Source organism: Arvicanthis niloticus, chromosome 14 (assembly GCF_011762505.2).
Source record: "Arvicanthis niloticus isolate mArvNil1 chromosome 14, mArvNil1.pat.X, whole genome shotgun sequence".
Classification (NCBI taxonomy): domain Eukaryota; kingdom Metazoa; phylum Chordata; class Mammalia; order Rodentia; family Muridae; genus Arvicanthis; species Arvicanthis niloticus.
Genome location: NC_047671.1, coordinates 63,892,153 through 63,918,255, shown reverse-complemented (window position 1 = coordinate 63,918,255; position 26,103 = coordinate 63,892,153). Strand labels below are relative to the sequence as shown.

General features: G+C 38.4%; 1 protein-coding gene across 7 annotated transcripts in view; it reads right to left on the bottom strand.

The window, feature by feature from the left end:
* Nol4 (nucleolar protein 4) overlaps window positions 1–26,103 on the bottom strand; it is a 337,582-nt gene that overhangs the window by 34,779 nt on the left and 276,700 nt on the right. The gene's annotated exons all lie outside the window — the stretch shown is intronic.

Below are 26,103 nucleotides of genomic sequence, written 5' to 3'. Positions count from 1 at the left end.
TGAAAGACACAGAATAGTTGAGGACATCTGTGGAGTCAGGCTGGGACAGCAGGCTTTCATTGTGTAAACAAGTGGGGTCACGGGCCTAGCATCTGTAGCTAATAGTTCTCTCCTGTGAAAATTGGGGAAGTGACTGGGAGGGAAGGTGGCTCGTGGTAAATAGAAAACAAACTTAAGCAACAAACTAAGACTAAAAATATACAGAGAGTGATAATCGTGAGACAAGAAAACAGCTTGACAGACTGTGAGCTTAGTTTGCTCGTTCCCTGCTTCCCTCCTGTTCCCTCTGTGTGTCTCTTCCTTCCTCCCTTACTGTTTCTTCCTGTCACCCTTTCTCCTTTTATTTTATGTTTAAAACATTAGAAACTTGTAATAATGCTAAGATCATTGGCAGCATTACAGGAGTCTGAGAAGGAGCTTAACACACACCCAGGTCATTGCTGTGTGTTTATACAGTCACCATTGTCTAGGAAACGACCTTTACCCCACTGAAAAATGATGTAAGGGAATTAAAAATTAAGTTTGTAATAAATGCTGTATTTTAATAACAAAATAGACTGTGTTTCTCATTAGCTATACATTCATGAAGTCTAATATGTATGTGACAAAGGTACTTTCTCTTTGCATTTTACAATATTTATGAAGGACCTTTGCCACCAAACCATATCCCTAGCCTTCTTTCATTTTCAACAAGAAATATTTCTATAAATATATTTTTAATAAATTTTAGGAGTGAGGTTTTTTTTTATTACCAGTAGTGTTTTTCATAATGTCAAATTAGAATAAAGCAGACCATGTAGCTGCCAGATTTATCCCTAGATGCCACAGAAGGAGAAACATGAAATAAGATTGTTCTATGGCTCAGCCACATGCTATATTGATAGTTTTGTTGTTTACATGATGATAACTTGGCATGATTTTGTTCTTGTTAAGGTGATGTGCTTAGCTCCAATGGCTCTGTTATATCCAGCCATGGATGGGGGCACATGATCCATAGCTTTCATCTTTATTTACAGTGAGTTTATAAAAGAGAACCTGAAACTTACTGACTTCCCAATCTAAATGGTACCACAATACCAATGAATTACATTCAAAGTAAAGATAAGAAAAGAGAAAAAATGGAAAAGAAAATATTGTATAACATGAAATTTGAATTGATATAGTTAAAGTAACAAAATTGATGTTTCTGGAATTTGTCTACTGCAAACATGAGCTGATCTAACTCAGTGTACAATTAGAATGTTGGGTTTCAAATTCAAAGCTTGCTATTTGAACCATAGAACCCCTGGGAGAGCATATTGCCTTTTATAACATTTTCTTGAAGAAGTTGTCCAGTGGGTCAAGCAAAGAGCAAGATCAAATCAGGGTTTTCTGCTGCTGCCAGCTGTGCTCTCCTGACTCTCTAGTTAGCTGTTCTAGTTTATTAATTTTATTGTATTGCTAACATAAAGGCACCCAAAGAAATGGGTTTCAGACTCTATAGAAAAGAATATGGGGTCTTGAGACCGACTGCTGAGACTTTTAAATACATTACTATTTGCTTTCAGGAAGATATTATATTTTTGTTTTATACTTGAGATGAACTTATGTATTATCCGTAATAAGTGAGCTTAAATGATCTGGGACATTGAAGATGGTTATTTCTGGAAATCTGTTGCTGTTGGGCATGGAGGTCATAACAAGCATGACACAGGTAATCAGCCTAATCAGTCAATGATGTGAGGAAGAGTTATTAATAAGTCGATGTTAGTAGAATACAAACAGCTACCATGGAGGCATACTGGATTTGATGGTGAGGATTGAAATAAGTCAGATCTTGATGTATCTCAGATTTGATTCATCCGTCTTTCCAGTGAACAGTCTCCAGTGTTAGTATGCCAGCATGTCTGTATGACCATTGTTTCTATCTATATGCCATCTAGAGGGTTTTTTTTTCCCAAAGAGTCTTATAATCCATCCCATGTATAATCACCAAAGGCAGACACTGATGTGGATGCCAGGAAGTGCATGCTGACAGAAGCCTGATATAGCTGTCTCCTGAGAGGTCTGCCAGAGCCAGACATATACAGGGGCAGATGCTCACAACTAACCATTGAACTGATCATGGGGTTCCCAACAAAGGAGTGAGAGAGAAGACTGAAGGAGCTAAAGGGGTTAGTGGCCCCATGGGGAGAGCAACAATACCAACCAACCAGAGCTCCCAGGGCCTAAACCACCAGCCTGGGAGCACATAGGGAGGGCCCTATGGCTCCAGCTGTATATGTAGGAGAGGATGGCCTTGTCAGGCATAGGTGAGAAAGTAAGCCCTTGGTCCTGTGAAAGCTGTGTGCTCCCATGTGTGGGAATTCAAGGGCAGGGAGGTAGGAGTGGGTGGTTGGGGGCACATTCTCATAGAAGCAAAATTAGGGGGAAGGGATAGGGGTTTTCTGGGTTGAGGGGGGATGGGAAAAGTAGATAACATCTAAAATGTCAATAAAATATCTAATAAAAAATTAATTAAAAAAATAAAGCAAAAAATTGAAACTGAGTGGTAATATTTTTATGTTGTGGATAGGGACCTTGATCATTTCAGATTTAGGATTAAAAAATATCCCTTCAGATTTTGAACACTCAATCAATATTCCATGCAAGTATTAAAAACATACCAAATACTGTAAAGTCAGACACACACTGGTCCCAGGAAGTTCAGATTACAGATACTCAACCTATTTCTATTAATTTTTTTATACTAACACAGGCATGACGTATATCCCCTTAGCTTGAGCTTATTACAGCCCACCAAATGATGAATAGATGAATCTGTGATATTTACATGCTGAGACAGTTAGTGGTTGAACTCCCCCAAAGACCCACGAGTCATAAGCTTGGTCCCTTTGGTGAGGCTACTGGGAACAGGTGCTAGCTTTAGGAGTGCCTAACTAATGAGAGGTCCTAAAGTCTACTGGAGACAGATCTCCCTCAAGAATGTGGTATCCCAGGCACCCCTGCTACTCTTTTGCTTCATGTTTCAGGATGTAAGTGAGTTTTCTCTGTGCTATTCTCTCAGCTCTTGGAATCCAACTAACCCTGTATAGACCCGAAGCAACATAAGCACTTGATTTCATGCTCATATCTCCCTAAGTGTGAGGTAAATGAACTTATAATTACCTCTGGGGTTTTGTTGTAGTAACACAAATCTAGTAATACACTCAGATTAATTTTTTATGCATATACCTATTTCCTATAAAAATATTATATTTTCAACTGGTCTCTATGGAATCTGTATGGTATTTAGAGAAAACATCTGAGAGTCTCCCCGAGATTATGAGCTATGGGTATACTGACATGTGCCACATCCTTTCTCTGTAGCCAGATTACTCTGAACTCAACAAATGACTACATTCAAAGTGTTATGGAAATGACTCAACTTTAAAATACTTTTTCTGTAAAGACAAATCTCTTGAAATCTCAAAAGACATCAGAATATTCTCTCTTCTTGGGCTACTGGTGAAGGGCTAGTTGCAATTCTACCATGCAAAGAGGGTAAATAACCCAGGCTTCTAGTTTTAGTAAAGTGGCACTCTTCTGAGGTACTCATGTCCTGTTTGAAAGTGAGAGAAAGATGCTCTAACACAAGAACATCTTGTTATGCAAAAGAGGAGACATTATTACTGCAGTGTTTTCTTATAAATTCTTTGCGTGGTAGAATTAATTAGGATTATTAAGTATGCTATTTTAAAATTTGACTCTTTCTTTATTAACTGCTGTTCCAAACTGCTGTAGCTGCACAGGGAAGGAAGATAATTAATTCCATTAATAACCAAAGCCAATTCTGTAGGGATTATTTGTATTCAAACAAAGATTTGCATTATTAATGTTTTGGCAGTCCACTATACATAGAGAAATAAAACACAGAAGTCTGCCAATAAAATATGTACTGCAGTGTCTTTTGGACAAAAGTTTAATGGGTGCTAATTCATGTTTTTGTCTTGAGTGATAATCATTTTCAAAGAGAGATAATTTTAATGACATTAAAAGGTACATATGCCCTGAAGCCACATTTTACCTTTGTCATCAACTTCTAGTAATTAATATTTTAATAATGTGTGCTCAACATTTTCATAACTAACCGTTCACCCCCAGAGTACCTATGAAGGTTGTTTTCAAAACAGGGCCATTTTAATATGCTACAAAGCTTCATATCGACACAAATACGTTTAATTAACAAGAAAAATAATTGACCCTCTTTATTATTAGAAATATTGCAAAATTTATAGTGTATTAAAATAAGTAACAATTGAATGACCACTAGCAATGGACTAGACAAAACACACACATCACATATCATATACCACACACACACACACACACACACACACACACACACAATTTCTTTGATAAAACTATTCAGCAGATTAAAAAAGTATTTTTGTTTGCTTTTATAACTAGACTCTGGCCTATGCTTTTATTTCTTCCTCTCTAGTTTTAAGATGTACGTACATTTGCATTTCACATGTAAAATGGGCTTACATGAAGGTGAGCAATTGCTTTTACATGGAAGGCAAGACTGCTGAGAGTGAGTTAGAAGAGGGGACTTTATGTTCAGCTGCCAGGCTGCTACATATCCTTTGAATTCCTTTGTGTTTCATCCCCAGACACTGAAGTCTGCAGTTGTCTGGTTCCCTGAAGGACCACACAGAAGATTCCTAAGCCCTTCAGGCACATAAGGAAATTTTCACTCAAAATCATTCACAGACAAATTCTCTGACTGACAGTTCATTTATTCCCCTTAAAGATCCACCAATAGGTTTGTTTTGTTTTTATAAATGTGACTTTGAAAAGGTAACACTAGATTGAGTGTCTCAAGACTCCCAGGATTCTTGTTTTTCGATTTTATGTCATCTGCATAAAAAAAACAAACAGAAAATACCAGTTAAATTGTGAGTGTAATTAGCGGTACTCAGGTCCTGTCTGTGTTTGCTTGTCATTGTTATCTTTACAGTACCTAGGAATTTGCAAAACACTCTTTCTAGAACATAGACTTTCATTCTGAGAATATCATGCGATATGAAAATAGCAGGCATTACCAATTTACCTATTCAAGGGGAAGAACCTTGACCTGAGACACAAGTGTTCTTTTTGCTACAGAACAGTAAACATTTAGACACAATGCAGGTTTCAATTTGCCCCAATTTTCTGTAAGCTGATTGCAGATCTCTGCTGTCCTTATATGTTCTCTGTAGTTTATAGGATAGAACATTTTTATTTAAGATACATATTTTTAAATCCCCTCCTTGCTTTATAAGTGCAAATAGGGTTAGCGAGTCCAATGCAGTCCATACACAACCGCTGAAAACATCTCTACCTTCTAAAAGCTTCTCTCCCCCATTTGAGAGCATTCTAGAAATAAGTAAATTGCTAAGAGTTTCTGGGGACATTGAGGGAGGATCAAAGAGAATCAGAGCTCTATTGAAATGCTCTTCAACCAACAAGAAACCATCTGCCCTCTAAGTGCCTAACCATATTTGGGAGGTAATGGGAGCAGATATTTGATGACATCAACTAAGTCCTTATGAACTTGCACCCTGGTTCAGGTACGCCCAACACTCAGATTTCTGGCATGCACTCAAAGAGGTCTCATGTTACATTCTCTACTTGAGGGCTATAAATGGTTAAGATGTCAAGATTGCAAAAATCTCCTCAAGACACAGACAGATACTACCGAAAGCCACATATTGATTGATTCCATGTCACGCAATGATAAACTTTGATTATATTTATTTCTGATTTAAGAAAACAAACTCTTAGGAGAATAGCTACTGCCAGAAAATTACCCAACCCTTTGAGTTTTTTTGTGTTGTTGTTTGGTTTGGGTTTTGTTTTTGTTTGTGTTTTCTGACAAGTTCTCTGTAGAGGCATGTAAGCACACCAGCATACAACATGGGTGATTTCATGGGAAATAAAGTCTGCTCCATAAATGGAAACTAATAAAGGTCAATGATTGAATGGAGGTCATCGCGGTCAAAGAGGGTATGTGAGGGCTGGGTAGGGAAGGAACAGGGGACTGCCAATCAAAGAGTCTAAAATTGCGAGTAGGAGGAGTCAGTTTTGAGATTCACCTTACAGCGTGGTGATGAGAGCCAATGAACTTTATATTTCACAGTAATTAAATTCCAAGTACCTCATCATAATATATGGTAGGGAAGTGAAGCTATGGGTTTGCTCATTAGCTTGGCTGAATTGTTTTTTACTGTGCGAGTATATAACAACAATTATATTCTCTGAATATATATACTTACTGTTTCCCAAATCAAATAACAATGAGGGTTTCTTGATGATAGCCATTCTGACTGGGTTGGGATGGAATATCAAAGAATTTTTAATTTCCATTTCCCCTATGCCCAAGTATGCCAAGCATGTTTAAAGCTGCTTATCGGGCCTTGTAATGCCTCTTTTGGAAAGCTATTTTAGTTGATTGGCCTGTATGTTGAATGGCATTTTTGTATTTTTTTCAGTTCTTTACATATTCTAGATATTAACCCCGATGAACATGGAAAAGGAAGTACTGGAGAGGGGAAAGTACAACTGGGGAGGGGCCAAGGAAATGGGGAGAAGCGGGGAGGAGGTAGATCCAAATTAAGCATACACAAAAATACCATATGGAATCTTGTTACTTTGTATGCTTATTAAAATTATACAGTATCTAACATGTAGATCATGTAGTTAAGAATTTATTCTGCTTCTTATGTAAGGGATATGCCTATAGAAAATACACAAAAATGTAAGAACTAAAAGTGAAAAATAATAGCATTTAAAAAAATCATGTCGGTTGTGCCAGGAAGCATTCGTGAACCCCAAAAAACCACCAGGGAGCCATTTCTGATGGAAGCACATTAGGGTCTCTTTATTACAAACTTGAGTTTGGGCTTACCACCAACCCACAGGGTGGTTTGATGAAAGCAGCTCCAAACTCTCATCAGGACAAGGTTTTATAGAAAATGGCAAGCAGGCGAGGGGTGAAGAGTGGGTATGTAGACAGGCAAACATCTAACTGAATGTTTATTGTAAGCTGACAGGTGGGTGCCCTGAAGTAAGACTGTACACAATTATGAACAGACTGAAAGTACATCTGAAATAAACAGTTAATCTAACTGCTGCTAGGACTTAGCTAGAGAGTAACTCTGGCCAAGGACAAGCCATTGGGTCCTTCCTGGTACTTGGGTGCAGCTTGGGTTTAGCTGTGGGCCAAGTTTTCAGGCCTTTTTTTTTTTTCTTTTAAGATGGAGGCCCGTTACAAAATGAAGTAGGTTTGGCCTCTCATGTGTGTGTGTGTGTGTGCGTGTGCATGTGCGTGTGCGTGTGCATGTGTGTGCATGTAAAGCAAAGGTTTAAGACTCACTAGCCTCAAAATTACAAAATAAAACATTAGCAACAAATTTTAGTGGATACCTGACACTTGACAGAAAGAAGCATAGTGGGTAGTCACCAATAAGCAAGGATCCTCTCCAAACACATGAAACTTGTGATCTGCTTTCAGTTTAAATATGCCAATTTGCTCTTTAGTGATTGATTAAAAGTTCCTGAGCTTAAATGAATAAATCTCTTTCCATAGGATAGCACTCCTTATTTTGGCAAAAGATTTTAAAGACAATTCCTTTGAGCTTCCAAAATAGGACTGCGAGTCACTTAGTTGGTAGTTCTGAGCATAATTTCTCATCACAGAAAAATATTTCTGTACTACTGGGTATTTTTAACATTAATCTTCAGGATACTTTGGGAGTAAGAGATTTCTCCTAGTAACACAGTCTGTGTTCCTGCTTCTTTCTTGCAGTGTCCATTATGAAATCTTTGAGTTATTGATGAAGCCGTCATTTTATCTAAAGTTTGACTTTACTCATTGAAAACAATTTTTGGGTCAGTTAGATGTTCACAATGGTAAACGTATCTCTGAGATATGAATGATTTATCCTAGCAGTTGCTCAGTGTGACACTGGAAACTATTACTACTGACAAGAAAATTAAACTCATCCAAGGAACAGAAATTTAAAAACTTACAAACCCAAGAGATGGTAGAAAATGTCCATCTTTTCATGTTTTGTTTTTTTCTCCTGAAAAGGTAGGAAATCCCGACTAATGATGTTATTTGAGCACTGATGCTGTAAAGTAATCGTTGATAGTTTCAAAATTAGAGACAGGTGTGCCAGCATGGTTGAGTAAGCAGAATGAAAACAATCCCCTGGTAATGTTGCTCTACATAATTGATTCTTTCACAGCTACCTTTGATGAACATTCTGTTCAATCATACAGTAAACATACTGCCACGGGGATTGTGCACCTTGAAAGAGCCATGGAACTGAGATCTTAATTTCTACATATTAGAAAAAAACCTTATAGATTATTATAATTTAAACTGGGTGTAAAAACCATCCATCCATTTTTTTGGTATGTGAAGTATATTAATTATGAAGCAGTCAAACTAAGGTAATTAGAAAACCATCAATATGGCAAAGCCTGGATCACTGAGGGATAATGATTTTTATAGTAATGTGAAATTAAAATTTAAAAGGCATGTGCAGGAGAAGCTGCTTACAAAATGATCTAAAAATAAATAATCTGGTGAATTTAAAAAACAGCATTTAAGGCTGAGTGTGTTGGGTGGGTTCTCAGATGTGTATCCTTTGGTCTGTTCCTGCTTTAATAGCATTGTTTCCTTTGCCTACTTCCTGGTTACATGATATATTTGATTTAGGGCATTGGGTATGAATGTAGAATATTATAGGTTTAAATATTATAGTTAGGAGACAAATGTTATTAGCATCATATTGTTTCATTTTCAAGTTGCACAGTTAATAGTTTTATTTCCATTTGCAACAAACCCATGTCAAAAAGTTTTTTATTAGTAATTCATTGCTATAGTTCTATATACATATATATGAAACCAATAAATGTTCATAAATGACTTGAATTTGATAAGCAGTAGTTCTCACTCCCATAAGATTTTAGGTTACATCACTTTATGACATTGAGAATAATAAGCAACTCTTTCCCTTCCATCTCAAGTCTATAGATTTTGTATAATCCTCTTAAAATGCTGCATCTGTGCTTTAGCCAGCAACCGTCTACTAACTTATAGCAAGCTTCCCTACATCTAAATCCACAATGGAGACCTTTGCTCAGGCCCACATTTTGAGCCACCTGCATGATATAGCTACCCACGACCCCCATGATTACCTGCTAGACATTATGTCTAAGGTTACATGTGTCTTTTCACACTCTCAAGTCTCCAGACATAATTTGTTCAGCCTCTGAACTCCTTCACTGACACCTTTATCTCTATCCAGTTGTCTGTTCTAGAGATCCATGTCCTATCCTCTCCTACTCATAATCCAGAATATTTTTGATGATCTAATTTTATTTGTAAGTGAAAAAATTTTAAACGATGTTCTGTTGACAACTTCCAGTTACTAGGTTGTGTACTCAACTACATGCTGTGTGTCTATCAATCAGAAGACAAAACAGACAGGCTCCCTACCCTCATGAGACCTGATTGTGGGGGGTGGGAGAAGAAATGAATTATGTAAAGTACAGAAATCATTTCAGGCAGTGATAACCTCGAATAATAAAATAAAATTTGATCAAGTGACAAAGCAATTGGAAAGGAGGGTCCAAGAAAGAATTTATTTCTAAGATTTATACATGAATGAAAAAAGTAAATAAAGGATTGATAAGAAAAGATTTATTCAAAGTCATAAAGGAAGTCTATCTGCATGAGTGTGAGTGTGCTTTCATGTTTTCAAAATGTATACACATGTGTCTTCCTGTGCCCAGGCTGTATAAAAATATATCCTACCATTGATAGAAAACCTTCATATACCAAGATCTCTGAATATATTTTCTATGTTTATTTGCTAGGTTCATATAAGGATAGAATTTAGATTTAAATTTCTTTGCAACAAAATGTTCTGATCCAATTAATTTTTTTCTTGCTCTACATTTTATCCTATCCAGATAAACTCCCTGATTTTGTCTTCAGGCACATGACCACTATGAACCTGATCAGCTTCATATACTCACACTGTACTTGGTGGGGTGACACTTATGTAAGGGCTGAGAAAAGTAGAGAAGAGGTCAAAGGTGCTTATTCCTGAGGTATTTATGTCCTGTTGTCTGCTCCTGGCATGCCATGGCCTGGCAGTTGCTGTGTTCTTCCAGTGACTAGTATAGATTCTGTCTGACAGACCCTCCCAAGGCCTTAGAGCCTTTGTGTTGCCCTGGTGCTTCTGTGGTAATGGGCCTCTCACTTCATCATCTCTTCCTAATTCTGTAGCTTACCCACAGGGCACACATGCCTCCCCCCACCCTGCCCTTGTAAAGCACTCCTCAATTCCTTACTTCAAAGATGTCATTTAAGGTCTTAGATGAACAGTTTTTGTTTGTTTGTTTTAATTGCCGAACCAGTCAGCAAGCAATAAAATTATGTTTATTCTAAGTTTATATTCCTTATAAATTAATTTTTGCGTGTGTGTGTTGTATGTGGGAGTGTTGTTTGCGTTGTAAAGTATCACTAAATCTTTCTAAATTCTAAGGCAAATAAATAAAACACTCTGTGCTTATTTTGTGCATGGTACAGTCCACCTGGTGTGACATCCATTAAATATATTCCCCAAACACTACTGTATGGAAGACCTCTTAACCCAGGCTGGGAAGGCCATTCCCCAGGTATGCCACAACATTATGTCACACTTTCTTTATTTTCTGTATTTTGCTTCTGGAATGCAATTTCCTGGATGTCAACTTTTCTCAGAATTTTTAAGCCAATACACACACAAACACACACACACACACACACACACACACACATACACCCTCATAATTTTGGGAAGAGGCAAAAACAAACATGGGATTTAAATTCTCATATACAAAGACATCAACTTGCTAAAGTTCTGACTTCTGCAGCAGCTTCTAGAAGTAGGGGAAACTTCCTAATAAATATATATTTAAACTTGGAAAAGAAGCATTGAGTATATTTATTTGAGATGCGTGACATATAAAATGTTTTTACATGATAGGCTGAGTACTCTACCTGAAAACTCTATGTATGGTAGAAAAGGGTAATTGAAAAATAAAATAAAATAAAATAAAATAAAAATAAGATTGCATTGTATATTACAGTGTCAATGTAGGGAACTGAAGTTTACAAACTGGCTTTCTAAAACTGGCTAAAGGTGTTAAACAGCAACTATGTATGTCGAGTCCACAGTACATTCCTCATGGGAGAAGCTTATAAGGTAGATCACAGTGATTTTCACAGAACAATGCACTGGGTGGAGCAGAGATGGGAAGACAGCACCATGCCACCACTGGGAAGGCTCCATCTAATGGGATGACAGAGCCAAAGTCCTTATATCATGGAAAGATAGTTCTTTGGATGTCAGGTGGCAGGTCTGATAATAAATGACTTCATATGTAAATTGACAAAGACAAGACAGAGATTAATTAATAAAGCACTGACTCATTAGTGGTTTTTTAAAAAGGAAGCAAAGAGAAGACACAGAAACATGTAAAGCTCAGAGGACAAGTGATGACTTCATCACAGTTTGATATCTTTAAGATGAAGTTTAAGGTTCCATGCAGTCAGTCATTTTTTATAATATTGCAATTGAACCTAGAGTTTTGTACACACTAGGCAGCCAGTCTAGAACAGAGCCACACACTCAACCTTCTGTTTTGTCATTTTTTTTTTTTTAATTCGTAGAAAGGGTCTAAGTAAGTTTCCCAGTTTGGTCTTCAACTACCTGTGCAGCCCAAGCAGGTTCTGAATTTGTGATCCTCCTGACTCAATTTTCTGAGTAGCTGGATCACAGCCCATTGTCACACCATGCAGCTGCATGGGCTGAGTTTAACAAGACTCAAGCTATAGATTTACACTAAGTCAAAGGTGTTCCCTGCTGCACACTGCACAAAAGAAAGAACCGACTTTATCACTGAAAAAACGCATCTATTATGAAATGAAATTCTGACTTGTTGTATGTTGAACCCACACAAAGTGCAAAGCACTGTGGCTGCAGATGCAGAGACAAATAGAGATGAGATATTTACTTCCAGTGAGTTTGCACATCAGCAGGGGATACAGGTAACCCATACACAGGTAGTTATTGATAGGTAGTTGAGAACTAACAAAGCAGCCAATGTTATATATGCATAGAGAAGAGGACCTAAAGATAGATGAAAATATACAACACAGCATGTTCTTATTCACAAGACTGAGTAGTGCCGAGGACAGCGGTGATTCTCAGTCTGTGGTTTGAAACCCCTTTTTGTGGGTCTCATATCAGATAGCCTGCATATCAGATATTTACATGATGATTCATGACAGTAGCAAAATTACAGTGGCAACAAAATAATTTTGTGGTTGGGGTCACCACAACACAAGAAACTGTGTTAACGGGTTATGGCATCAGGAAGGTTGAGAGCTGCTGGTATAGAGGAAGAGGATTGATGTGTGTTCACCACACATCAGGAACTGCTCTGACCTTAGCTTAAAGCATACAATATTCCTATGAGTTGCACAAAACTAAGCTATGACTTTGTGGGAGATGAAAAAAAGCTCAAGTGTCTTATCGTTCTGTGAGCTCAGGATCTAAGATCCAGACATGGAACCCTTGTTCCAGAGAAAGACCACAGTGTCTTCTTCCCATACTACACCAGAAATTTGAGCCAGCCTTTCCTTCCAAGAAACTCCAAGTTCATGAGATTTCCAAACCTTATAAGTCAAAGGGATGGAGGTGTTTGATTGGAAAGAGAAAGCGAGCAATAATATTCTTTCATCCACTCTGCATTAATTCAGTTCCACTATATGTTTAGTAGAGTTCCAGAGTCATGACCAAATACCGTGGAAAGCTCCCTGCTCTCAACGGCTTGGTTTAATGAGGAATACAGCTGGTCATTGCAGAGTAAATAATTAAACATACATTTTATATGATAGGGAATGTTAATAGTATAAATGACAAATAGCACTAACATTAAGATACAGCGTGTTGGAGAGAGGGTTGTGGAATTTAAAATGTGGTCAGAAGCATTTTATAAGGATCATTGTAGGAAGCACAGGTTAGGGTAAGCATTGAAACAACCAGGATTGCCAATCACACAGGCCTATTTTCTTCAGTTCATCTGGAATGCTGGAGTAGTGTAATCCAACATCCTGGTGGTCCTCTGTTATTCTATTAGTAACCACCCTCAACCTGAATCCTGCTAGTATTTTGAGCATTGTTTAGGTACTCATCCTGACCTTTGTCTCTCAGTAAATAAAACATATCCCTGTGAAAGAGGCCCCATGTAAATGGCCTCCTTCACCAATTTTTCTTTATGTGTATCACAGATCCTTCCTCTAGGCCCTAGTCCTGAGTTCTGTTTATCAGCCAATCAAATTCATTCTTATTGTAAAGGTCACACGTGCTTTGCTACTTTGCAAGGGAGTTTCAGTGCAGCCATCCCTGAAGCTGTGTTATGAGAATTGTCACATGGACACGTTCCCCCCCCTAAGTTCCACTATGTTTAAATGTGTAAGAAAAGTAAGCCAGGAGGTTCGTCCCTGGAGGATGTGACCCAATGACTGCAAAGGTGGTATTGTCTCAAGTTTTACTCTTCACCTCTCCTGGATCATTTCCCTGCTGGTTGTGAGGCTTGTTGGGGCCCCTGCCAGATAGTAGGATGTGTGGGGTGAAAGTCAGGCTTGAGAAGGAACAGGAAGTGCAGAGACCCTGAGATAGAACCATGCTGCTCCTGCAACAGGAAGCAGTATGGAAAGAAGGGACCATCCCAGATGGCACTGGATTGATATCTGCTTTGAATACACTAAATGCATTACATTCAATATTGACCCAGAAGGAGTATAGATATAAGCAGTTGTGCACACAGATTGGAAATTCACAAAGAAGCCTCACTGGGAATGTGTGTGGTGCCACACTTTGGATAAAATTTAAATCCATGAGACTAGAGAAGACCGGGTGTCAGAAAGCTCCAGGTTGCAAATAAGATGATATGCTACATGCAGAAGGAGTTGTCTGAGCTCAGAAGGAAATAAATACTCTCTTCTACGAACCAAGGGCAGAATAGAGTATTGGATAGGACAAAAATGACAGACCTTGCCATACACTCCTGCAAAGGCAGGTTGGATGATCACCCAGACCATCAGTTTCAGAATGGAAAAGCTCATTTGTGACCCTGAAGGTAAAGTAGTTGGTAGGTAGAGTGGCCACAGAACCCTGACTGGCAGAATCTAAGGTTTGGAGTTGGCAACAGTCATTGAAGATAATGTGTTTAAAGTTATCTGCTAGGATATGGAGGATACACATGCAAACTGTGGGGATTGGGCCATGGGTAAAAGCTATCATGTGTGGGAGTTTCTTCTTATTACTTTCTTCTGATGGGGATAGGAAGACAACATTTATGTATACTGAAATGAGTAATCTAACATAGGAGCCCTTTTTATTTTTTTACAGAGGCTTACCAGAGTAAAAGAAGCTTTGAAGTTTTTCTGTGACATCTGTTTCTGGTTAGCTCTGGATCTGTGGAATGTAACAGATGCAGGAGTCTAAGGCCCTGCATTCCTCCATCCAGGGCAAAGGAAGATGCCCCATGGACCACTGATTATTTCTGAATAATTAGGAGTTTGGACAGAGTCTTCAGTTCTTTTTCTGACCTGCCTTGGGGTCCTGGGGATACCTTGGTGATAGTGGGGGCTGAGAAACTAAGACAAGCAAGAGAGGCCCAACACCTTAATGCCTAGGCTGCACAACAGAGCCCAGGGAGCATCAGCACATGCCATGACACTGGGCAACGCTGAGGGTTTCGGGAGGACAGCAGGGTACATCAGGCATACCCAGAGCTGATTTGGAAATCAGAAAGCTCTGGCCTAAGTGAGCTGGTGACAATGCCCCAACAGTAAGCCTCTGATGGGTCCCCAGTGTGTCTGGGTTGCGCTGGGAGGCAACTGAAAAAAGCCTTCTATTTGTTAAGAAAAGTTCTGTGATCAAACTGCCGAACCTCTGAATGACCTCAATTATTCTCATTGGCTGAGCCGTTACGTTGCCCTGTCTTGTGCTGTTCTCCTTGTCTGCTGTGAGTTCTCTGTATCAGCTTTGTTTTCACCCTCTCCATATCCTGTGTGTGTTTCTGTGACAGTTACAGGCAGATGACAGACTAAGCTCTAGTTGCCACCACTCCCCTGCTGCCAGGCTGGGGCAACACCCACAACCCACAGACACCAGTATACCACCTGTGTGCACCCTTTGTGCTTCCCATCCACCCAATCCCATATCCAAGGCTGCAGCTTGCCATGGCTGGTTTGATAGCCAAAACTCAGAACTCCTCACCTCTGACCTTTCTGTTCACTCGATTCAGTTCAGCAGGAATTCCAGTGTCTTTTGGGTATGGGTAATGTTGAAATGGTATTTTATGCTATTCTATTGTATTGAAAAGTTGGAAAGTTTATTGGTTTCATTTAATTGTCTAAAACGTTTGCTATTATATACCTCAGGATTTACAAATTTAATGGACATAGTTAAAAATCTACAACAAAAGTTGACTTAAAACTTATAACAAAAGGTTAATAATTAGAAGGCTACATAGGTAATCTTAAAACACAGACACAGTCCATCAATGTGTGTAGTTCTGAGCAAGTATTCAATTTTTCTAAGTTGGCTTTTTAACCCCTGAAGTTCTGTTTCTCGCTTTTTTTTTGTTAACTGAAACATGTCAACCCAAAACATGGATTTTATGCTAAAAGGCTCAAGGCTACAAGGGAATCCTAAGCCCCCAGAATAGTAGCCGGCCAATTAAAGTTACGGCCCCAACTACTAAACATCAGAAACTGGGATATTCCTGTCTTATGATACAGCAAGACAATGACCTAGGCAGTTTGTCAAAGAACCTATAGAATGACTTTCCTTACCTAGAGTCTATTCAGGCTAACAGAGGCTGACTTGAGAATGTATGCCTGCTCCCTTGTCTTTGCTAACTTTGTTAAGCATTAGCTATTTTTATAAACTGGGTCATACAGGAAACTGTGATATTCTGAAATGCTGCACTATGAAAGGACCAGGAAACAAAGTTGCCAGTCTCCCCGTAGACTATAATTATGATTTCCAGTTTTATTTTCATAGAGTTGCAGTTCAAAAAATGTTATTTTTTCAGGCTAAACCTAACAGGGATAAAAATGTAAATCCTAATCTTATAAAAGCTATTAACCTGTAAACTGTTAAAGATGATTAAGACATGAAAGTTAATAGTCAGTCACCTTTTAATGATCAGATTCTTTACAAATGTAATTCATTTACAGGGCAAGCTTTATTTAGCTTTGGGTACATGTTTTCAAGGTTAATCCTAGAACAAGTAATTAAAAATAGTAAAGTTTATTAAAAATTAAATATACTCAGTTAGTCCTCAAAACTTTTCAGAGATCTGCTGAATATGGAAAATTTCAATTTTAAATTTTATATATTTAATGGAAAAGGGCTTACTGTGACAGAGATACCAGCTCTGAGTGGCAACCCTAAGGTCTCCAAAGAAGACAGATGGGGCACAAGGACTCCATCTGGATTGTGGTAACTCTAACCACTGAGAAAAACTGCCTCATGACTCATCTGCCACCAGGGCCCTGCGCGAACTGTGGAAACTGTTGAGTCGACTGCTCTACTCTGCCTGGTAAAAGTAAGGTAACTCCCCCAGGTTCTTCCTCTGTAGGAAAATCTCTCAGAACTGAGTCTGGCAGCCAAAGCCTGACGCTGTCCTGTGTAGTAGCTGAAGATATAACATTGTCCTGTGTAACAGCCTAAGACCTATAACCACTGCCCCCAGTGAAACCATGGAGACCACAGGAGCCTAAGGCAACCTTCTAGTTAATGGGCAAGTTTCTGTCATTTTAATTGATACGTAGGCCACTTAGATTATACTTCTTGCTATAATTTATTGTTCTCAGATCTCTGATGGTGTTGACAGCTAACTGCAGCGTCATCAGTTTAGCAGCAGCTGTCTGGTGAATGCATTTCACATATAAAAGCCAGGCTATACTTTTCTAGTGCTATTAGGTTACCTGACTTTTTAAAAAAAAAAAATATCAAAATCACAGGCAGGTTTGCATTACTAACAGACTTCTTGTTAAAGGATAAACAGGTTTAAGATGTAACCTTTATCCACCTCTCAAGAGGTCAAATGGACTCCAGTCAATCAACAGCCAAAGTTTTCCTGCCTGTTGCCTGTTCCCAAAGAGAACGCTACAAATATAAAAGTGTTCTATAAGTTCTTTACGGAATACTTTTCCTGTCTGTAGTCTCTATTTGTCTTGGCAGAGTTCCACTCAGCTGGTAGACAGAAATTAGCTTCAGACCACAAACTGCTCCATAGGCAATCTACACCATGCCAGCTTCCCTGCATCTTACAAAACTAAAAGCCCTGGACTTGCTAAACACTAATGTAAATCAGACCAGTCAATGTGAGTGCTCTCTGTCTCTTCAGCTGTGTCAACAAACCAGATGCTTATGATGAACACTTCATTGCCCTAATCCCCTTGTGGCGTTTGGCTAATATCTCGTCTTTCCTAGGCCCTGACAATGGCATCCTAATTTTAGCAAGAAGCAGTTACAGATGAGAATACATAGTTCCTTATCCTCAACAAAGGGCTGGGATATTAGATCCAAGGAAACTTCCTGGCTAAAGGGACAAAATAGCAACTTAGAGCACCTATTGGCATATCGAGATGATATGGCCTTAAAATTTTTGTTCTATCTATGGTAGCCAAACATGTATAATTTATCAATGAGTAATGCATCTTTTGATGCACTTTAAATTTTGTTTCCCCCGATAAAGAATGCTAAAGACTCTATCAAGGAGTTGACAGGGACACATAGATGGTGATAGTGGTGGTGGCAGAGAGGGTGGGGGATAAAGAGCCAGTCTGCCTCCATCTTAGGCTTAAAAGCCAGCTTACGTTAAAGACAAACTAGGTTTATTCCTGTTTATGATTAAATCTGTTTCTCAAGGATTAAGCAATGCCCCACCTGAAACATTAAATGCAAATGACTGTTTCAGAAATGGCAGTCATGTCTTTGTTCCAAAACGTTAAGGTTATATGACCACCTATGACTACCTTGTTATGATTGTGACTACCTTGCTGTGCCCACCTTGCAACCACGTCTTTATTTCAAAAGGCCATTAGGACTAACTTGTTTGTCCTGCTCATATAAGCCAACCTATTTTACCTGTCAGATCGCCGTTTTGCAACCCTACCCCTGAGCTGTAAAAGCTGTGTCTTCTTCCTCACATTCAAGCTGATCTCTCAAACCCTGCCTTAGAGGGAGATTGCTCATGCACAAGAACTTAAAAGAAAGCTTGTTTTAATTGCTTGATTTAATTAATTTGGGTACAATGATTTGGGTTAGAGGCCTTTCTCATCCCATCTTTAGGATTAAGAATCATGACTTTGTGTTGAGGAGAAGAGACTGGTTTGTGCCTTAAACAGAGGCAGGATGTGGTGAAATAAGGAACTACAGGGAACTGAATGAGAGAGCCAGGTTTAATTAACGGCATCTATTCAAAAGATACTGGGAAGCAGTAGGTCTCTAATTCCAAAGTAATAACCTCCCCCTGTTGAAGAAACCATCTCTTCTACAAGTGCACCCTGAAAGTAGGTGCTGGGGTTACACTCTCTGCTTAGTTCATATGAGTTAAGTTATATGAAAAAATCAAAATGAAACAGAAAAAAAAATCGAACTTTCCTAAGATGTAGAAGAAGAAACAGACTTCCATGAGTTGAGTGACACTTCCTAATATTGTCCAACACAGAGTTGTCATAGATGGGCAGAGCAGGGATAATTGATCACAAAGCTCCAGTCTTGCTGTAGACTAGAGCCCGAGAACACAAGCAGCAGTATTGAGCGGTAAGGATTCAGTGGGCTGACTTGAGCCATCTTTAGATAGAATATGAGTGTGGCAGAGGAAAAACTTCCCAAACACTCCGATCTCTAAACTCCTCTTTTCTAATTAATGAAAGTTTATTTAGTTCTTCCCTCACATTCTAGGCTCTGGAACAATCCCTCATGAAAGAGACTTTTATACAAGTCCACCTGCTTCTCTCTTTCTCCTCCTCATCTTCTCCCATTCACACTCTTCCTCCCCACAGATGATGAAGCATTTAGTAGATGAAGGAAGGCCTAATATCATCCAGCTGTTCAGGATGGGGGTGTTTTAACTCTAAAAATGGCATTTAAGAGAACATTAAATAGAGCGAATGATAACGGAACTGTGCAAAATGTTTCTCCCTGAGCTCAGCATCATTGTTACCTGGGAACTCGCCTCTGATAGGATTCTTTTGGTGCAACTCAGGCATTCTGCAGGAGGAAGACTTGCTGAAAAAAGCAGGTTTCTCTTTCCTTTTATTTTCATGTTGGTTCCCAAGTCGTTAAGGTGATTAATATTTTTAATTCTTATGTGCCTAAATTAGGCAAATGAACTGTCCATGGAGCATAAGCAGCCTATTAGGGACCACATCTAAAGTAAACTGATTTGAATTCCATCAGCAGCTTTCCTAGAAATTCAGGTATCAAACAGAAGCCCAGCCACATACGGGTTTCTCCTTTGGAATTACTGGTTACTGAAGTCTTACAGACTCCTGTCCTACAGCAATATGAACTATTGCCATTGCTCTTGATGGAACTTAGAGGTAAGATCCTATCAATATAAAACACCATATAAGTGGGTCATAAGACAGAGAAATCAACCTGGTATTGTCCCTGCCAGCTGTGTTTGAAGAACAGATTGTGTGTGTGCCCAGAAGCACTTTCAAACCCAATCAAAAGTGACAGCATAATGGGCTGCATGACCATTTGTTGTATTCAAGAAAGAATAAGCTCACCACCCAGTGTGGCATTAAGGGACATGAATTAGTTACTATGCACAATATTCCTATTCTATTTATGTTTTTCAATTTTTACTTTGAATGTGTATTTGAAGCAAAAAATATGGCCGCCGTGAGGCTTCATCTCCATCTTTGTATATTGATGCTTGAATGGGCTGCATTTGGTGTAGGAAGTTCTCCAGAGCCTGCAGGAGCACTTACATCAAATCACTCTATTCAGCCTGCTGCTATGACAACTATCCAGGGGCAAATGTCAGGTCAGCTCCCTGCATCTGTGCCTCCCTATAATTGCTTTGTCAGAAACCTAATAGCTGCTTTCTTTTTCTTGCAGAGCATTGAAAAGAAACAGTGGCCAAGACCTAAATGTTGAGATATTCTTTGTCTACTTCGTGCTGTATACCCTTGTTCCTATCATACTATGTTTGTGATTTTTTTTCCTATTTGGTGCTGAAGTGATGTTTGTTCGGTTGCCACCTGGCATTTTAAACTGTAGTATTAGAATGGGCGACTAACTGTACACATGTTACCATTCTTAGGCTCAGGCACTGTTAGGGTTAGTAGGTATTTTGTGAAGACTCTCTTTTCCTTCCTAAGACTGGCTATTTGTCATGCCATATCAAACTAGAATATAGTCATTATTATTAAATTATTATTATTATTAAATGCCTATCTTTGTTCCAATGTGTCACTGTCTTTGTGGTCCAGACTTTGTGGTTTATCTTTGCTAAAAAAGCAAAGCTCTTTTAATCCCACAGAATTATAAAAAAAAAATTACAGATTCAGACACTATTGAAGGAGACACCTGGAAGCCATTACTGTGTTAGCTGGACACATGTCAAGTACTAAAATATGCTGTGATCAGAGTTATTCCTATATAGTGAGGTAGAACACTTCATTATGTGTACCGATGCCTCATATAGAGAGGGTACATCTTTCAGCAGATAAACCTTGAAGTGAATATATAATAAAAGCCAGGTGTGGGGTAGGGTTGAGAACAGCTGAAAAGAAAGTGAATTTGCTGATGGAATACTTAGTTATGCCCACATTCAAACCAGGAAATGTCACTCAGGAAGACAGAGATCAGGAAGAGCCAGGAGGAAGTGTTCTTCTGTCTCTGCAACTTTGCATTGTGAAAAGCAATAACATACATGCTACTCCGTGTCTGATAAACCTAAGTACAAGAATATACATGCACACAAACTTAAATGCTTACATGACCTCCAGATGTAAGCATGGCGCTGTGTGAGGCTCTGCCTCTTCATGTTCTGGTTTATTTACTGTTTGCTGAAAATGATAGTGGAAGATGAAGATGTTAGAATTTAAATCTGGATCAGGTTATAGAAAATCTTTTTTTACAGATGTGGTTATTAGATTATAAATAATCTGTAAATTCTAACCCAATGTGAATATGTACAGAAAGGGTCTTGCAGTTTAAAATTTGACTCAATGTGAAATTTAAGAAAATTCAAAGATAACTGGACATTCTCAAGGATAACTTGAGAATCCCATTGGACTTCTCAAACTGGCTTCATAGGCAGTAATTAATGATATAAAGATGCAATTGAATTAAACTAATGTGGCCTTCAGGGTTCTGTACTCATAGTAATATTCAAATTCCTGCACACTGAGAGCTGGAATTCATGAAGCATTCTCATTTCCATTATTCAGAACATTACCCCGAAATCAAAAGGGAGATGGATCTTCTGCACTAAATTTGTCTGGTGTTATCCTTTTAAAGGGAAGTTATGGTTCTGGTAACATAAGCAATGAATCTTTTAAAAAGGGAAGAAAAGAGAAAGAAAGGAGGAAGGGAGGAAGGAAGAGGAGTCTAAGACAAAAGCTAACCATTTTAGAAATGTTATTTTTATGAAAAGTAAGTTGGTTTTTATTTATATGTGTATAGGTTTATTTAATTCTAAGGTTATTGTTATTATATATTCCTACTGACTTATTTTTAATGAAGTCAAACCTCTAGTATGCTAAATGTACAGTAAAGTTTTTGTAGCTGTAACATCTTTTTCTTCTTATTGTGTTTATGTGTGCCTATGGTTATGTGTAATGCATGCATGTGATTGATCAATAAGCATGCATGTGCCATGCTGCCTGTCTGGAAGTCTGAGAACTATTTCTGGAACTGATGCTGTCCTTCCACTGTGCTGAGGCAGGTGGCTGGCTGCCATGCTTCCGGCCAGCTGTCCCACTAGCTACAGGTAGGTTAAATATATTAACTGCCACTTAGGTTTCCATAAAAGATTTAGAAAACACAAAAGGTAGAGATGAAAAAAAAGTGACAGTCCCTGTCATGTGCATACATCTGGCCACTGACAGAATACCCTATTACATTATTTTAAAAATATGAAACTCCCATAAATTTTACAATATGAACAAAAATTTACAAAGGTGATACTTGATCTTAAGGAGAAATCTGACTCACCTCCTGTCTGGCTTTAACTGCTGGTAAAGGTGCAGGTAATTATAACACAAAGCCTTGTTTCACAGAACCCTAGTGCAGTGAGTACTGGTTTTACATATGTCACATTCCTGGAGTGTATGAAAGGGTATAGGCAGGTGCTATGTAGAAATGTAGGAGTTCCTGGGTTGTCCAAGTCAAACCATTTTTTCCTCAAAATTATCATTGACCAGATAAAGGACAATGAGAAGTCCATAAAGATTAGCTTCCTGGGGTTGGAAACTTCAGAAACTTACAGTACATTAGTTGAACAAAGCTGCTGTACAAAGACCACCACATCATTAGAGAGAGAAGTAATCCACCAGGGAAAAACATAAACTGAAACTAGCCGTTTTGAGAACATGTTTTAAAGGGTCACTTGTTCTGTCACTTCATCTGTAGTACCTGACTGTAGCTGGTACTCTAGTGGTACACAGTAGGACTAGTAACCAAATCTGTCTTCAAGGCTTAAGGTACAATTACTTTTGTCATGAGGCAACAGTACATAGAAAGATTGACAGCAGATGAGAACAGAAGGAAAATAATTTTTAACTAGGGCTACCCTTCAGCTCCTTCAAAGCCCCAGGAAGGCTCACTCAAGTCTCAAGTCAAGACTGACTGTGGATCAACTGTGCATTCCCTGAGGCTGCAACTAGTAACAATGTGTGTACTTCATGTGTGGTGTCAAATCACAAAATCTCTTCTGTTTTGACAAATATGACCCAATTTTCTAAGCTTTTATATCCCCTAACTTAATAACAGATGTGTGACTTTTTTACAGTTTTTCCAATATATGTAATATTGTTCCTTCTCAGAAACTAATGGCTTGTAAAGTGTATAAATTAAGGGAAAAGGATAAGAGAGTGAATGAACAAATTACATGATAAAAATGAATTAATTTGACACAAACCAAATATATCAGACTCATCATTTATTGGTTAAGCCTAAAAATAGGTGCTTTAAAGTGACATTAACAAAGGGCTTTGTTCACAGAGAACTCAGTCAACCACGTATTTTTCTGGCTTTTACACGCACACAAAAGCATTATCAACATGCTATGTTGAATTTCTGTGTTGGAATTTAATTTACCTATTTATCCTATAGAATGCTAGCTATCATCTTGTAATTGATAGCATCATAAACTGAAGACAAGCCTAAAATTAAAAATACCATTTTCTATTTAAATATGTGAGAATTGATCAGAAAACCAAACAATAAGGTAGGCAAATGATAGAGAAATAAATGATCAGAGAATGGGGCTTCTGTCCAGCTTCCCAAAGAATCCAAGTCCAAGAGAGAAGAAATTCGATTTGTGTACGCCTCAATATTGGTGACAGACAGAATAAAATGGTTAGATTATCATTAGACACTGATAAGGTAATGTATCACTAAATATGAAAAATGAAACAATGACACACTACAAGCAGAAAGAAACTTTCATCCTTTTAGAGTGATAGAAAATATCTTGTTGGTTTAATTGATAAAACTTTAATACCTGCTTTTTGACATAAACTATCTTTAATGTAGAATAGTAATTTTGTGTGTAATTATGTACACATAAATTATTAGAAATATTCTGAATTACCTAAGCTAGATTGTAGTTAATAAACAAATGACATGTCAATATGATTTGTATTTATTGTAGACACATCAACTGTATGATTATTTTGTAGCAATTGAACTTCATGATTACATTAGGCACATACACTTAATTTTAATTAATATGTATACAAAATCTAGAATACATGGTATGAGGCAACTCCCCACTGTGTGAGCAACTCATCTTTCCTAGAGTTTTATGGATGGACATCATCTTACACACCTGCCTCTGAAACGTATAGAAATGGGAAGTCCTGTTTCTTTATTACTCCCCTCTGTCAGTCACTAGATGTACACATTAATTCCCAGTGCACACCAGAATCCTTACAATGCAGTTCCATCATTGGCATTCAACTCCATGGCCTATTCTTTCTTTTCAAAAATATCAAACTGGGATTGGAGAAATTGCTCTGCTGCTAAATTGTTGGTATGTAAGCATCTAGACCTGACTTTAATCCCTAGCATCAGTGTAAACAGCCGAATGTGGTGACCCATACCTGTACTCTCAGTGCTGGAGAGGCAGACAGCTGGATCCCAGGGGCTTGCTAACCAGCCAGTCTAGCCAACTGGTGAGCTCCAGCTTCAGTGTGAGACCCTGTCTCAAAAACTCTGATGGACAGCAGTTGAATAAGATACCCTATGTCAGCCCTGAACCTCCACACAGATATGAACACAGATGCATGGGTACTATCACACATATAAAACACAGGAGCACACACACACACACAGCCCCGGCTTCCCCTATGGAGACTGTTGCTTTTGATATTAAACTACATCTCTTATTTGGAAATGCTCCACATGTCAAGTATATTTCTGGAAACTTCCTGCCTGTCAACACCTCCATTATTTCTCAAGATCTAAATGAACCAGTCTCTTCTCTTGAAGCCCTCCCAAGTTCCCAGAAAGGCTTCATAGGATCCTACCTTGGTGGCTCACAGCCAACCCTTTACACCCCCTCTGGGTACCATCTGTGCTTTGCTGATCTTTGATAGAATGAGAGCTTATTGATGAGAAATGATCCTCTGTCCAGTTTCAAAGCAGGAATGAAAATGACTGCTTAATAATTTTTCCAAAATCTACAACAATAAAACTCTCAGGAAACATTTCTCTCCTTTTTACACTGGCTAAACCTGTTGGTCAAATGCGTATTTGGTAAATACATCATTTTAAGATGGATTTAGAAGTAATTTCCCACCAACAATTTCTTACTGAGACTGATAATTTAACATTTATGAAAAAGAGTAGTTGAAATAAACAGAAGCACAGAACATTTAAAAATTGTCAGTAAAAAGTTATCACTTGGGAACACAAATTGGGATTCATTCATATTTGAGTCTAGCCCCATTATCAAGCTAATGCTGACAGAACAAGACCAACGCAGCTAGTTTCCTTACAAAACACCAGCAGCACTGAGATGAAATACTTTTCTCTGAAAAGTTGTTTCAAAGAGCCTGACAATGTGAGACTATTTTGATATCACTCAACCATTGTGAGATGTGCATAAGGAACCCAACTTTTAAAATACAAATGGTAAATCTATATTGCTGTCTATTGTGATTTTTACATTCTATAAAATACTTTAATTGGATATATATCTTTGATTTACTCTATTTGAGAGGATCCGGTGCTAGGGTATTATGTAGCAATTTCCTCCAAAAATGAGATATTCCAGTCCTTAAGGAACTTCATTAAGACAGGAAGTAAACAACTCCTAATAACTTCAAGAAGTCACTGAATCTGACCAAATTCTCTAGGCCCTTCCTTCCCCAAGATATATAAGCTTTAAAGATTTCTGAGTGTCTCCTGGAAGGCAGAAGAATTGTCTAGAAGAAACAAAAGCTGCCTGGCAGAGACTCAGGCCATTTGAGCCACCTGACAAGGATAATATCTGATCTGCTGAGCTGCCTGAAGGCTGGACAGTGTGCTCCAGGTTCTCAGCTTTGTGAGCTGTCACCCACCTGAGGTGGGCCTTGGTGATGCAGCTGTCTTTGAGTCATGTCTGATCCTGAAAGTAACCCTCATTCTGCAATGACCCTCAATAAAACTCATTGGTCTACCAAGTTGGACTTTGGTGGAATCATACTTGGGTCTGCCATTGGTTCCTGATCTGGGGAGAATAGACATTTGCTCAGATCTCACTGGAAAAAGCCTGTTGTACAACATA